Source organism: Anomaloglossus baeobatrachus, chromosome 4 (genome assembly GCF_048569485.1).
Source record: "Anomaloglossus baeobatrachus isolate aAnoBae1 chromosome 4, aAnoBae1.hap1, whole genome shotgun sequence".
NCBI lineage: Eukaryota > Metazoa > Chordata > Amphibia > Anura > Aromobatidae > Anomaloglossus > Anomaloglossus baeobatrachus.
The window spans coordinates 700,320,959-700,336,111 of NC_134356.1; the positions used below are offsets into that span (position 1 = coordinate 700,320,959).

Genomic DNA, 15,153 nt, shown 5'->3' on the forward strand with positions numbered 1-15,153 from the left:
AAAACAACATACCAGCCACTAAGTCCAGTGGCCTGGTAACACAGGACACATGCATCGACATTCACCAGCGACCACATTCCAGTTCCGTGGCCCGGTACACATACACATGGGGGGTGACATCTTCTAAAAGTACACGGGGCAGTAAGGCAGGGTAGGGTGTCATCTTCAAAAAGAACATTAGGGCAGCACAAAAGGGACATCTTCACAAAGTGGTGAGGGGCAGACAGGGGCTATTTACAGTTCAGCATCTCTTCTCCATTCTTCACTCACGAGGATAGATGCGGGGGTCCCACTCCGGCATTGCTCCTGGCAACAGGTATGCCGATGAAATCATTGTCTGGGTCCCCTGGGCGCTGGTCACTGACCTACTGCGAGGCGCTGCAGCCTGGGTAGAAGTGGGGCTGCTTGCAGGCATGACACGGCGTTCCAGCAAAGGGCTGCTTGTTTGCAGGGGGCTGTTGCTGTGATCCTTGGGGTCTTGTTTTGGCTGTGCACCTTGCGTCAGACAAGCCATAGAGATCCGGGTCTGTGTCTCCTGCGTAGCTGTTGCAGGCCCGCTGCTCAGTTCTGCGGCTTGGGCCTGCTTCGGGGTAGTGCTGCGGCTGCTGCTGACAGGAGAGGCGCTGCACGTTGGCATAGTGCGGCGCCACTCCGGTTCTTCTGAGGCCGTCTCCTCCCGCAGGATGTGTACGTGCAGGGCGTACCAGCCCCGGCTTCCCATCAGCCGGGTGTACTCCACAGCGTCACCCGGCTTAGCATCTCGCCCTGGGTGACCTTTGGGCAAATGCTCCTCGATATCCCGGCGGGCCACAAAAACATCTTTGCCCAGTCCGGGCTCCCTAATGAAGCCCCAGCCTCCTTTCTGCCGAAAGTCTATCACTAGGCCCCGTTTCACTGGGCCCTGTGACCCCTTAAGGGCCTTGCGGATTTCATCCTTGGAGGCCAGGTTGGACGCCTCCGCGGCTCTCCGCTTCTCCTCCCGGGCCTCCCGCTCCCGCTGGTACTCCTTCACCAGTCTCTGGCAAGTCAGCTCATGTGCCAAGGGGGTCTCCTTGGGCCGCAGGGGCTGTTGCAGTCTCCCACTCTCAATGGGCGCTGCGTCCTAGTTCACTCCCGGAGATGTTGTTTCCAGGAGGCTCACAGGGGGAGTCGGTAAGGGGCCCACTAGCTGTTCGGGGTCCACCCCTCCCCAGGCGCCGTCTTCGGGGGTTGCCGGCAGGCCTCCGGTGCCCCACTGGGCATCAGCGGGGCTGGCTGGGGAAGCTCCGGTGCCCCACAGGGCATCAGCGGGGCTGGCGGGGAAGGCTAGCGGGACGGTGGAGGGACTGGGCGGTGGCGCTTGGTAGGGCCTTGGGTCCGGACGGGTCGGGGTTTCATTTAGCTCACCCGGTCGCTGCTCCGCGGCCTCCATCCTGTGGCCCACGCTCTCTGGCACCATCGAGGTTCCACTCCGCCGGTCCACCTCTGCTTGCATGTTGTTCAGCCTCCGAGCCAGGATTTTCATTTCCTCCCAAAGCAGGTCCAGCTCGGGATCCATTGTCCCGGTCCCTGGTGCGCACTTCTGCAGCCTCTCTGCCATGCTGCCGACCTGGGGAACGCTTGCTGGAACACTGCTCGGGTGCTCGACCACGCCACTCGGCTGCACCCTTTCCCTTTTCGGAGGCGGGGCCGGAGGCTGCACTAGCATCTGGCGCCAGACTGGCGCCCAGCCCATCACGGCCGGCACCGCTCCGCTCGCTATCAGGTACATCTTCTTTATTTGCTGGTCTGGCATTTAGACTCTTCCTGCCAGCTGGCCAGCTTGTCTAATCGCCATTGCTTCTTCCTCCGCCTTCCATGGCGGGCACTGCTTCGCGCTCTTTTCTTGGACAAGGGGGCGGGGCTTCTCTTCGCGCCCTTTCTTCTGGCACGCCCCCCTTCTTCCCGCTCTTTGTAGCGCTAATGGCGGCAGTTCTCACAGTGAAGCACACAGTAACACAGTCTTTTCAGGCGCACAGTACCCGTCCTGGGCACGAAATCCTGTTCGTGACGCCAAAATTTGACTCGCCCACCCCAGGGCTGTGGGACACCCGGTGCCGGGCCGGACTAGTCCGGTGGTAGTCAGTGGTGGCTGGGCCCGGCTCCGTGGCCCTGGTGGGTGTCAGTAAAACATGTGGCTTGAAATAAAGTTTGTGTTCGTGACGCCACCTGTGGTATGCGGCTATTAAGCCGCCGCTGCTGTGTAAGACCTCCGGGGTGATAATATGGCAGCAATGGTGGTACTGCTCCCCACAGGTGGAGCAATGCCCCGGGGCACAGTTGGTGCTTGTGAGTGTCTATGCAGCTGAAATAACAGAGGCAACTCCAAGGGTGCAGTTCAAGTTGTTTACTCACAGTTCTCGTCAAGGCCTTTAGAAGAAGCCTTTGGACTGCTGGGACCGCTGTCAGGGACCTCCGCCGTTTCTGGGTGATTCTTAGAGCAAAAGCCGGTACCCTTCCCTTAAGTGTCTCTATCTTCTGCTGTCTTCCTTAGCCTTGCCTTTATAGGTTGAACCTGGCTTGGCCTCCACAACAGCCTCCAGGCTGGCGGGTCACCTGTCGGCTGATTATCCCTTTTCTAGAGGTTCTGCTGTGGGCTATGGCCCGGGGAGTTTACAACATTCCCTGGGCCTCGGTTTTTACTGTTTGGAGATGATTTTGCACTCCTCCGGTTTCTAGGGACCGTCCCCTGCTGCAGCTTGATCCCTCCACCGATGTTCTTGTGGAGCAGGCCACCACAGCTCTACAACTACCCGTGGTACCTCTAGGACTACCCGTGGCCCTGGGACCTTTTCTGTTCTCTGCTTGGTGTCACCTGGACCCTCTGAGTCCCAGGATCTTCACTAGGAAGCGTTTCTTTCTTTCCTTTCAGCTCCTGACTGACTTGGAGCTTTCTTTCCGTTACTTCTTCTCCTCCTTGCCTGCCTCCAGCAAGCCTCCTCCTCCTTCCCCACTTTCTCTCGTTCTCCTTCTTTAACTACATGCTGGCTCCTCACTCTCTCACTCCCTGAGGTAAACTGACTAAACCTGACCTTCCTCTCTGAGTCTGCTCTCAGATGGCTCCTCCCACCTCCCCAATTGCCCTGTTCTACCCTATAGGAGCAGGGATGGGTCTTACGACCCCTCCCAGCATGCAGCATGGGAGGGTTGTCTGCCACTTTCCCTGGTCCCAGTGTGTCCCTAGCAATGGGTGTAGTGTGGATTTACCAGGGGACCGGAGTTCACTCTCTTCCTCTCCCAGAATGGGGCATCACACCGCTGTATGGGGTGCAATGACCTGTGGCGACGGAAGCCTCAGGGGCGCCACACTACCACCCTTGGTCTGTCCCACGAGGAGGTCTTGCATTGGTGCAGCCATCTTTGTGTACCCCTTGATGAAGCAGCGGTAATAGCCCACCAGGCCCAGGAACTACCTCACCTCCCTCACCGTGGTTGGTCGTGGCCAGTCCTGGATAGCGGTAATCTTCTCAGGGTCTGGGGCGACACCTTCTGCACTCACCACGTGTCCGAGGTACTGCACCTTAGGCATCAGCAAATGGCACTTAGAGGGTTTTAGCTTCATCCCATATTTAGCAAGGGACGCGAACACTTCTGCCAGGTGCTCCAAGTGAGCCTCGTACGTTTGGGAATACACAATCACATCATCCAGATACAGCAAGACAGTTTCGAAATTAAGATGTCCCAGGCAGCACTCCATAAGCCGTTGGAAGGTCCCAGGGGCATTGCACAGCCCAAACGGCATGCTGTTGAACTCGCAGAGTCCCATAGGAGTGGTAAATGCAGTCTTCTCGCGATCTTCTGGTGCGACCGCCACCTGCCAGTATCCGCTGGTAAGGTCGAGGGTAGAGAAATGAATTTTAATTGAGATTTTTTTGGAAACTAAAAAATCCCCAATAAACCAGCGCTGATAAGAGGTTTTTTTGTTGTTAATATTTTATACTTTTTATTGCTATCCTTGTTTTTAGACACAGATTTATTCAAAACAATTCACACAATAGAAGAAAAGAAAAATACACCACATATGGTAGAAATAAAAATAAATTAAAAAATAATAAATATAAATAATTATTAGTGCAGCAAACAGACACCAGGTGCAGTACCCCGGCCGGTAGTAGAGCAATTATTAAACCCAGTGTAGTGTATTAAGTGATGCTTCAAGGCATATGATATTTAATGCCAATTGAAAATATCACTGCAATATGATTTTTCAGATACCTGGAGAGTTTTTTTCCTTCAATCCATAAGCAAAAAGGTTTTTAATAGAGGCTGGATATATTATAAGCAGCAATTTCAGCGTTCCAAGTGCCTTTAAGTGAAATTGAAGAAACTGCACTTCAGGATTGTAGTGAGGATGAGGTGCCCCAGCTCATCAAGTGTTCCAATAGGGGTTACCTGCAGTAAAGTCCAGGCATCAAGCTTCCACATGCTGGGTGACTGCACGGTACTTTCTCCTCCAAGAGATATAAAGTCATTTCCATGCAGGAGTCTCCTATTTGCGCTCCTACAGTCAAGTTCAGACATCAACCTCCATAAGCTGGGTAACTGTGCGGAACTTTCTCCTCCTGGAGATACAGAGTAGTTTCCGTGATAGGGACTCCTATTTGCGCTCCTATTTTAACCGGAGCAGAGCCACACAGCACTATTCTGTGCTAGTTCACAGGATGGTAATTGAATCAGGCACGCAGCTTCTCCTGCTCCTTTAGTGACAGCCCGGGCGTTCGCCACATACAGGGCTGGATATTCGCAAGGGGGAGAGAGGCTGCTAGATTATCGGCACCTCGCAGGGTGAGCTGACCAAATGTCCAATCCGACGCGCGTTTCGGGGGCGTTACCGGTCCCCTTCCTCAAGGAGGGTAGAGAAATATTTAGCAGTTTTCAGTGCAGCCAGCGACTCTTCAATACGGGGGAGTGGATAGGCATTTTTGTGCGTTATTTGGTTGATCTTCCGGTAATCCACATACATTCTCATGGTGCCATCCTTCTTCTTCACCAGTGGGGCTGCCCAGGGACTACAACTATCCCATATGATCCCTGCCTCCTTCATGTTCCTCAACATGTCCTTAGCGCATTGATAGTGTGCTGGTGGGATTGGCCTATACCTTTCTTTGATGGGTGGATGTATGCCCGTGGGGATATGATGCTGAACCCCTTTAATCCTCTCGAAGTCCAGCGGGTGTTTGCTGAAAACCTGCTCATACTCCTGCACCACCCTGTATACCCCCTCTTTGTGATGCGTGGGTGTAGTGTCAGTGCCTACATGTAAGTCCTGGCACCACTCCTCTAGTTGTTTGGGGGGTGTGCCGCTAGTGGCGGGGGGTGCAGAGGTAGAAGGGGTGGCTTCGTGGATGGCGTGAGGGTCTATGGTAAGCAGCTTGGCAATGGTAGCATAACGGGGAAGCCTAACTTCTTCCTCCCCACAGTTCAGCACTCTTACGGGCACTCTCCCCTTCTTGACGTCAATCACCCCTCTGGCCGCCATCACCGTGGGCCAGTGTTCTGAAGGCGTGGGCTCCACCATCGCCGGGTAATCGCGCCCCTAGGGTCCTACTGCTGCCCTGCACCAAATCATCATCTCACTCCTCGGTGGCACCACCAAAGGGGCTACATCCATCACCCGCACTCCACCAATCTCTCCACCCGTCAAATTCACTTGCTGCCGATGCAGGACATCTCTGGAGAGGCAGCTCTATCACCGGCCTCAGGTGTGCAGCTCACCCTCCAGCTCCCAGGCAGAGGAGGACATCTCTGGAGAGGCAGCTGCCATCACCGACCTCAGGTGTGCAGCTCACCCTCCAGCTCCCAGGCAGAGGAGGACATCTCTGGAGAGGCAGCTCCCATCACCGGCCTCAGGTGTGCAGCTCACCCATCCAGCTCCCAGGCAGAGGAGGACATCTCTGGAGAGGCAGCTCCCATCACCGGCCTCAGGTGTGCAGCTCACCACTCCAGCTCCCAGGCAGAGGAGGACATCTCTGGAGAGGCAGCTCCCATCACCGACCTCAGGTGTGCAGCTCACCACTCCAGCTCCCAGGCAGAGGAGGACATCTCTGGACATGCAGACACTGCAGGAAAATCTGCAGCCGCAAGATATGGTGACCAGCATGGCATGCTCAAGACGCAAAAGGTCCCAGTCAGGTGGCAGTAGTAAGAGTGTTGTGGAGTCTGCAGTGGATCCAGCGGTGGAGCCATGAGACCTCAGGAGCTGTCAGTTTTCAAGCAGCCTGAGGCATTGCCCAAAACCAGGCCTCAGAAGCAGACGGCACGTGCACCAGGACTGCAGCTAGCCGAGGAGTTCCCAGCATTGGTGAAAGAAATGGCTGAGTTACAGGAATACAAAGGCAAACTGCAGGGTGAGATTGCCAACATCTATGGCCTAAAGACCGCCAATCCGGAGGGTAAGACCTTGTATGATAGGAGACTGTACTCAATAGGTGTGGAACTGGCGAGTACGGTGAGAGACATGGACTGTGTGCTGGAGAGGATGGGGCCCCTGGCGGAAACATGGACTGTGTGCTGGAGAGGATGGGGCCCCTGGCGGAGACTTGGACTGTGTGCTGGAGAGGATGGGGCCCCTGGAGGAGACATGGACTGTGTGCTGGAGAGGATGGGGCCCCTGGAGGAGACATAGACTGTGTGCTGGAGAGGATGGGGCCCCTGGCGGAAACATGGACTGTGTGCTGGAGAGGATGGGGCCCCTGGAGGAGACATGGACTGTGTGCTGGAGAGGATGGGGCCCCTGGAGGAGACATGGACTGTGTGCTGGAGAGGATGGGGCCCCTGGCGGAGACTTGGACTGTGTGCTGGAGAGGATGGGGCCCCTGGCGGAAACATGGACTGTGTGCTGGAGAGGATGGGGCCCCTGGCGGAGACTTGGACTGTGTGCTGGAGAGGATGGGGCCCCTGGCGGAAACATGGACTGTGTGCTGGAGAGGATGGGGCCCCTGGCGGAAACATGAACTGTGTGTTGGAGAGGATGGGACCCCTGGCGGAAACATGGGCTTTGTGCTGGAGAAAATGGGGCCCCTGGAGGAGATATGGACTGTGTGCTGGAGAGGACGGGGTCCCTGGAGGAAACATGGACTGTGTGCTGGAGAGGATGGGGCCCCTGGAGGAGACATGGACTGTGTGCTGGAGAGGATGGGGCCCCTGGAGGAGACATGGACTGTGTGCTGGAGAGGATGGGGTCCCTGGAGGAGACATGGACTGTGTGCTGGAGAGGATGGGGCCCCTGGAGGAGATATGGACTGTGTGCTGGAGAGGATGGGGCCCCTGGAGGAAACATGGACTGTGTGCTGGAGAGGACGGGGCCCCTGGAGGAGACATGGACAGTGTGCTGGAGAGGACGGGGCCCCTGGAGGAGACATGGACTGTGTGCTGGAGAAGACGGGGCCCCTGGAGGAGACATGGACTGTGTGCTGGAGAGGACGGGGCCCCTGGAGGAGACATGGACAGTGTGCTGGAGAGGACGGGGCCCCTGGCGGAGACATGGACTGTGTGCTGGAGAGGACGGGGCCCCTGGAGGAGACATGGACTGTGTGCTGGAGAGGATGGGGCCCCTGGAGGAAACATGGACTGTGTGCTGGAAAGGACTGGGCCCCTGGAAGAGACATGGACTGTGTGCTGGAGAGGACGGGGCCCCTGGAGGAGACATGGACTGTGTGCTGGACAGGACGGGGCCCCTGGAGGAGACATGGACTGTGTGCTGGACAGGACGGTGCCCCTGGAGGAGACATGGACTGTGTGCTGGAGAGGACGGGGGCCCTGGAGGAGACATGGACTGTGTGCTGGAGAGGACGGGGTCCCTGGCGGAGACATGGACTGTGTGCTGGAGAGGATGGGGCCCCTGGAGGAGACATGGACTGTGTGCTGGAGAGGACGGGGCCCCTGGAGGAGACATGGACAGTGTGCTGGAGAGGACTGGGCCCCTGGAGGAGACATGGACAGTGTGCTGGAGAGGACGGGGCCCCTGGAGGAGACACGGACTGTGTGCTGGAGAGGACGGGGTCCCTGGCGGAGACACGGACTGTGTACTGGAGAGGACGGGGTCCCTGGCGGAGACATGGACAGTGTGCTGGAGAGGACTGGGCCCCTGGAGGAGACATGGACAGTGTGCTGGAGAGGACGGGGCCCCTGGAGGAGACACGGACTGTGTGCTGGAGAGGACGGGGCCCCTGGAGGAGACACGGACTGTGTGCTGGAGAGGACGGGGCCCCTGGAGGAGACATGGACTGTGTGCTGGAGAGGACGGGGCCCCTGGAGGAGACATGGACAGTGTGCTGGAGAGGACGGGGCCCCTGGCGGAGACATGGACTGTGTGCTGGAGAGGACGGGGCCCCTGGAGGAGACATGGACTGTGTGCTGGAGAGGATGGGGCCCCTGGAGGAAACATGGACTGTGTGCTGGAAAGGACTGGGCCCCTGGAAGAGACATGGACTGTGTGCTGGAGAGGACGGGGCCCCTGGAGGAGACATGGACTGTGTGCTGGACAGGACGGGGCCCCTGGAGGAGACATGGACTGTGTGCTGGACAGGACGGGGCCCCTGGAGGAGACATGGACTGTGTGCTGGAGAGGACGGGGTCCCTGGCGGAGACATGGACTGTGTGCTGGAGAGGACGGGGCCCCTGGAGGAGACATGGACTGTGTGCTGGAGAGGACGGGGCCCCTGGAGGAGACATGGACAGTGTGCTGGAGAGGACTGGGCCCCTGGAGGAGACATGGACAGTGTGCTGGAGAGGACTGGGCCCCTGGAGGAGACATGGACAGTGTGCTGGAGAGGACGGGGCCCCTGGAGGAGACACGGACTGTGTGCTGGAGAGGACGGGGTCCCTGGCGGAGACATGGACTGTGTGCTGGAGAGGACGGGGTCCCTGGCGGAGATATGGACTGTGTGCTGGAGAGGACGGGGTCCCTGGCGGAGATATGGACTGTGTGCTGGAGAGGACGGGGTCCCTGGTGGAGACATGGACTGTGTGCTGGAGAGGACGGGGTCCCTGGCAGAGACATGGACTGTGTGCTGGAGAGGACGGGGCCCCTGGCGGAGACATGGACTGTGTGCTGGAGAGGACGGGGCCCCTGGAGGAGACATGGACTGTGTGCTGGAGAGGACGGGGCCCCTGGAGGAGACATGGACTGTGTGCTGGAGAGGACGGGGCCCCTGGAGGAGACATGGACTGTGTGCTGGAGAGGATGGGGCCCTATGGGTTTTTGGTGCTACCGGCACTGGGGTTCTGGGTCCCTAATGGGGTAGGCCCTGCATCCTTGTGGGGATGCAAAACCTTGTAAACCTTGAGATTGGCCAAGAATCTGTGCAGAACAGACATAAGCTTAAAGTTGATGTAGCGCCCTGCACCCTGATGGGTTCAGGGGCGCTACATCAACTTTAATCTTATGTCTGATCTGGACAGATTCTTGGCCAATCTCCCCAGGTTCAGGGACACTGAGGGCTGGGATCAATTTGCTTATGTTCCGATTTCCAAGCCTGATACCAAGACGGTAAATATCACCTTCGGGAATGAGGCTGTTTCCACACAGGACATTTGTGGTGTGGCTCCAGAGACTTTATAACCTACTCTCTGACCTCACCATGAACAGAGATGAGGACGGTATCTGGACGGGTGGGTGGAAGGTCCTGGTGAACAGAGATGAGAACGGTATCTGGACGGGTGGGTAGAAGGACCTGGTGAATAGAGATGAGAACGGTATCTGGACGGGTCGGTGGAAGGTCCTGGTGAACAGAGATGAGAACGGTATCTGGACGGGTGGGTGAAAGGACCTGGTGAATAGAGATGAGGATAGTATCTGGACGGGTGGGTGGAAGTGTAGCGCCCCATGGGGCAGGTGTTTTAACCTACTCGTTGCTGGGTCAGGGGTGCAGATCCTGTGGGTCATCATGGGGTGGCTTGACCCGATTCTGTTGACCCGAAGCATACAGGAAGGGAAGGCGGAGCGTGTTAGGAAGGATGGAGGTGGAGGATGGGGGTAACGGTTAGGAAAGTCCGTTTTAAGATTGTGACGCCACCTGTGGTACGAGGCCAGGTATGCGGCCGCCGCTGCAGGGTCCCTCATCGGGGAAGATGTTGGATGCAGCCGGGATGGTGTCGCTCCCCACTGGTGGGGCGTGATTACCCCGGGGAGGATGATGGAGGACGAATGGGGGTGGTTGTAGTCCCCGTTGGCACCGCAGCACTGGGCGCCGGCGCCGATAAAGCAGAGGCAGAGGCAGGGGCTGCGGTTCCAGGTCTTTTACTCACAAGTTGTTCAGGCGCTGCCTCAGAGTACCGTTCTCTGCCACGATGTGCTCCAGACGATCCCAGATAGTAGGTGGTAACTGCCGGTGCCCGTGAAAGTCTTTCTAGTGAAGTGTCCCCTGTTTGCTGTCCGGAACCCGGCCTGAGCCTCCAGCTCCAAGCTGCGGGCCCAAGTGGAGTGAGGAACGCTAAACTCCTGTTGGCTGTGTGAGATGATAGCCCAAGCTGTGCCCGGGAAAGTCTGCTCTAGTGGGATGGTTGTGCCTACTTCTACCCCAAGTGGTGCCACCCCCCAGTGGTTGTCCTAGTAACTGGGGAAGTCCCATGCTTCGTGATGGCTAACCACACTGTCTGCCCTAGTCCAACCCCCTGTGGGAAAGTGTGACGCCCTGGCAAAACCAGGTAGTCACAGATAGGTAACACACAGCCGACCTGAAACCCTAGTCACCCCCCCTTAGGGAAAGATAGACACACCAGTGGGCAGGACCAGGTAGTTGGACACGCCCACCCAGGGGTCTAGACATCCCGGGGGCGGGAAAACAAACAGTTTAGCTTAGTAGTTCAAGTTGAGAGGAGTGTGGGCTGGAGCTAGGTGTAGCTCCAGCAGAGGAAGTTCAAGTTGAACGGTGCCGGGGTTGGAGCCCTGGTGTCTTTGGCTAGGTGACAGACGGTGGTCTCGATCAGCAGGAGACGGGAAGACGGCTCGGCAGAACCGAGGTGGACTGGGACAGGGTTGTAGCCCAGCGGTGCCGACACGGGGAACCGACCTGGAAACCGTAGCACAGAGGGGGTACTCGGACCCTGAAGCCAGGACTGAAACCAGCGGCCTAGCTAATTAACCGATTGAGGCCAGGATTATAGGTCCTGTCCCACCCAAAGTCCCTAATAGAAGCCAACAGCCCACCGATAAGCATAGAAGGCCACCGCCAGGGCCTATAGATCCCACGGGCCAGCGTCTGCGGGCACGGCTCCTTAGGCCATATCCAGCCGGGAGCGGACTCCTGAGTTCCAGGCCAGGCAGTCTACTATACACAAAACAAGTGCAGAGGAAAAGGACAGTGACCACCAGCCTGAGTGGGGGACCTGAATGCAACCGGCCGCGACGGCCGGCCACCAGCACCTTGGTTTACCAAAAGACTAGTGTGATTCCTTTACTGTGAGTACACCAGACATCCCCCTGCTTGCCCAGGCGCACTAGCCCTTGCTATCGCTATACTCTGCCCAAAGACACTGGGTCCCGGGGCAACCATCCCTACCAACGGAGGGGTTAACATCCAGCTGCCACTACATCTCTCCCGGGTGCCTCATAACAGCAGCGGTGGTGTTTTGTCAAGGCACCGGCAATTAACCCCCTCTTGACCGGGGATAGATATTACCCCTTAAAAGTGGTGTAATACCCTGTGGGCCTGAAGCCCAGGGGCCTCAGAGAAGGACCTGGTGAATAGAGATGAGGATGGTATCTGGACGGTGGGTGGAAGGACCTGGTGAATAGAGATGAGGACGGTATCTGGACGGGTGGGTGGAACGTCCTGGTGAAGCTACGCCAGCAGAGCAACATCACTGCGCACCTACCCAACTCCTTCATTGGGAGGGAGAGGGGAGTATGTTTCTACCCCAGCCAGCCCAGAAAGTGCTTTAACTGTGGGAAACAAGGTCACCTGGCTAAGTCCTGTACGGTGGTGTAGTGCAGCCTGTGTGGGGAAGTCGGCCATGTCGGTGCAGACTGCCAGAACATCAGGTGTAACCTCTGTGGTGAGATGGGCCACCCTCACAGGGACTATCCAGACGCCGGGCACAACATCTACACAGTCCTTCCTGATGAGGATTTGGTGGCAGAGGCTCAGGAGGTGGAGGCCTTAATGTCATGGACAATACTGACCAGGTCAGAAGTCCCCCAGGGGTCCACGCAGGTAACACCGAAACAGCACGTGACAGAGGGTGCAGAGGGGCACATGGAGGTTGTCTCTCAGGACCAGCAGCCACAGGTAGCCCCCACTACATCAACATCTGTATCTGATGAGAATAACACTAATCAAAGTAAGGGGAAAAAGAAGGACACGTCCTCCTGTAAGCCTGAGGAGCGGTGCAAAGCCAAGAAAAGAAGAAGGTCCAGACTTCTGCAGGGGTGATGGTCGTGTCTAACCAATATGGAGTTTCATCTGAGACTGATGCTGATTATGAGGAAGAACTGAGCAGAATAGAGGCCGAGTGTAACAGGGACATAAAGGACCACCCTCCACCAAAGCAGAAGCCCCTACCTGTAGACCCTCAGCCTGACATGAACACTGGTGGTGAACAGGACAACCCTGACTCTGACTTGTGATGACGGCTTTTACTTCTCTGCTCTTCTTCTGTAATGTTGTGATGGCGAGACATATATATATATAATTTGTGTTTACTTCTTCTAATGTTATCAGCGTTTAAGGATGAAGAGTCAGTGTAATGAGGAACCGTGGAAGAACGCGTCCTTCATGGGAAGTTTTGTGACTGCATTTTCTTTTGTGTTTCTTTTTCCTCCCACACGTGCGGACTCTAAGTTACTTTGTAAGTGTAATTTCGTTGTGTGACTTTTGTGTGTACGACCCAAGTGACCTCAGTCTTGTGTTAATGGAAGTTTTTTTGTTTATTATAATTGTATTTATGTTAGGGGTAATTTTTATTGTAAAAAACTATGTAGAAGAACATAACTACTATAATACTGCCCCTATATACAAGAATATATCTACTATAATACTGCCCCTATGTACAAGAATATAACTACTATAATACTGCCCCTATCTACAAGAATATAACTACTATAATACTGCCCCTATATACAAGAATACAACTACTATAATACTGCCCCTATATACAAGAATACAACTACTATAATACTGCCCTCTATATACAAGAATATAACTACTATAATACTGCCCCTATATACAAGAATACAACTACTATAATACTGCCCCTATTTACAAGAATATAACTACTATAATACTGCTCCTATATACAAGAATATAACTACTATAATACTGCCCCTATTTACAAGAATATAACTACTATAATACTGCTCCTATATACAAGAATACAACTACTATAATACTGCCCCTATGTACAAGAATATAACTACTATAATACTGCCCCTATATACAAGATTACAACTAGTATGATACTGCCCCTATATACAAGATTACAACTACTATGATACTGCCCCTATCTACAAGAATATAACTACTATAATACTGCCCTATCTACAAGAATATAACTACTATAATACTGCCCCTATATACAAGAATACAACTACTATAATACTGCCCCTATATACAAGAATACAACTACTATAATACTGCCCCCTATGTAGAAGAACATAACTACTATAATACTGCCCCTATATACAAGAATATAACTACTATAATACTGCCCCTATATACAAGAATACAACTACTATAATACTGCCCCTATATACAAGAATACAACTACTATAATACTGCCCCCTATGTAGAAGAACATAACTACTATAATACTGCCCCTATATACAAGATTACAACTAGTATGATACTGCCCCTATATACAAGATTACAACTACTATGATACTGTCACGCTTCCCGGTCCCCTGGTCCCGTCCTCCGGTCCCCGTGGCCCGCTCCCCGGCGGCGTCCCCTGCTTACCACTCCGGTCCCGGCCTCCTCTTCCCCGCCTGCGGCCTCCATGCGTCCAGCTCCCCGCTCCCGGCGCTCCTCTGTGACATGGGACTCCCAGCCGGGCGCTCCTGCTTCCTCCTCACCGCTTCCTGGACTGGCTTCTGGCACACGGGCCTCGCGCATGTGCATTAGGGCGCGCGCGCGGTCATTGACCCTTTCTTAAAGGGCCAGCACCCAGAAACAGGATATTGCATAGACAGGTGCAGGGTATATAAGGTTTCTCTTTCCTGGTGGGCGGGTCCTGTTCTACGTGTTTAGCAAGCTAGTGTTCAGGTCCCCGTATTGCTTTGCCCTGTGCTTTGCTTTGTATTAACCCTGTCCTGTCTCGTAGAGCCTATCCTGCCACGCCAGTCGCTCCGAACCAAGTCCACCCCTGGACCCTGACGGTGACTTCGGCGGATGTCCCACCACCTCTGCAGCTCCGCCAGTCTCCAGTCTCTGGCTCCGTTCGGTGACCCGTTCCATCGCTCAGCAGGTTCCGGATCCCGCCTGACCCTACAACCCGGCCTCGGACCCTGAGCCTCGTCACCCGGACTACCGTCCAGAACTCCGTGGGTTCAGCATCATCCACCTTTCCTTCTCCTCTACGGACTGTCCAGCTACCTATAGTGCTCCGGCTGCCGTGCATCAGGACCCTCTGGCGGCGTGACCAGCCTGGCTGCCTCCTCAGGGGAAATCGGTGTACGGTCCAGTGCTTCCACCACCCGGACGTAACAGCTAGAACAGGCCATGGATCCCGCCGAAGCACTAGCGGCCTTGCAGCAGGAACTCACACGCCAGCGTGAGACCCAGACCCGCATGCTGAACTTCATGTCTTCTGTGGATGCCCGCCTGAAGACGCTACAAGCGTCGGCCACATCCTCGGCATCTCGGGTTTCCACTGTACAATCCACGGCTACTGCTCCCGTGGCAGCCTCCTCGGATGCTTCCAGACTTCGTTTGGCCTCACCACCCCGGTACGCCGGAGATCCCAAGACCTGCAGGGGATTCATCAATCAATGCTCTCTCCATTTCAAGCTGCTGCCGCACTTGTTTGCCTCCGACCAAGCCAAGGTCGCGTTCATGATGTCCCATCTAGAGGGAGAGGCACTGGCCTGGATGAACCCCTTGTGGGAGAAGGAGGATCCTGTGACCACGAACATCCAGGAATTCCTGCAGGCATTTCCTTACACCTTTGACGAGCCCGGACGCGCCTCCGCGTCTGCCT

At 55.5% G+C, this 15,153-nt stretch overlaps 1 protein-coding gene across 1 annotated transcript in view; it reads right to left on the minus strand.

The window, feature by feature from the left end:
* The window catches only part of LOC142302191 (beta-1,3-galactosyltransferase 5-like), an 84,208-nt gene that overhangs the window by 14,029 nt on the left and 55,026 nt on the right, over nucleotides 1-15,153 (minus strand).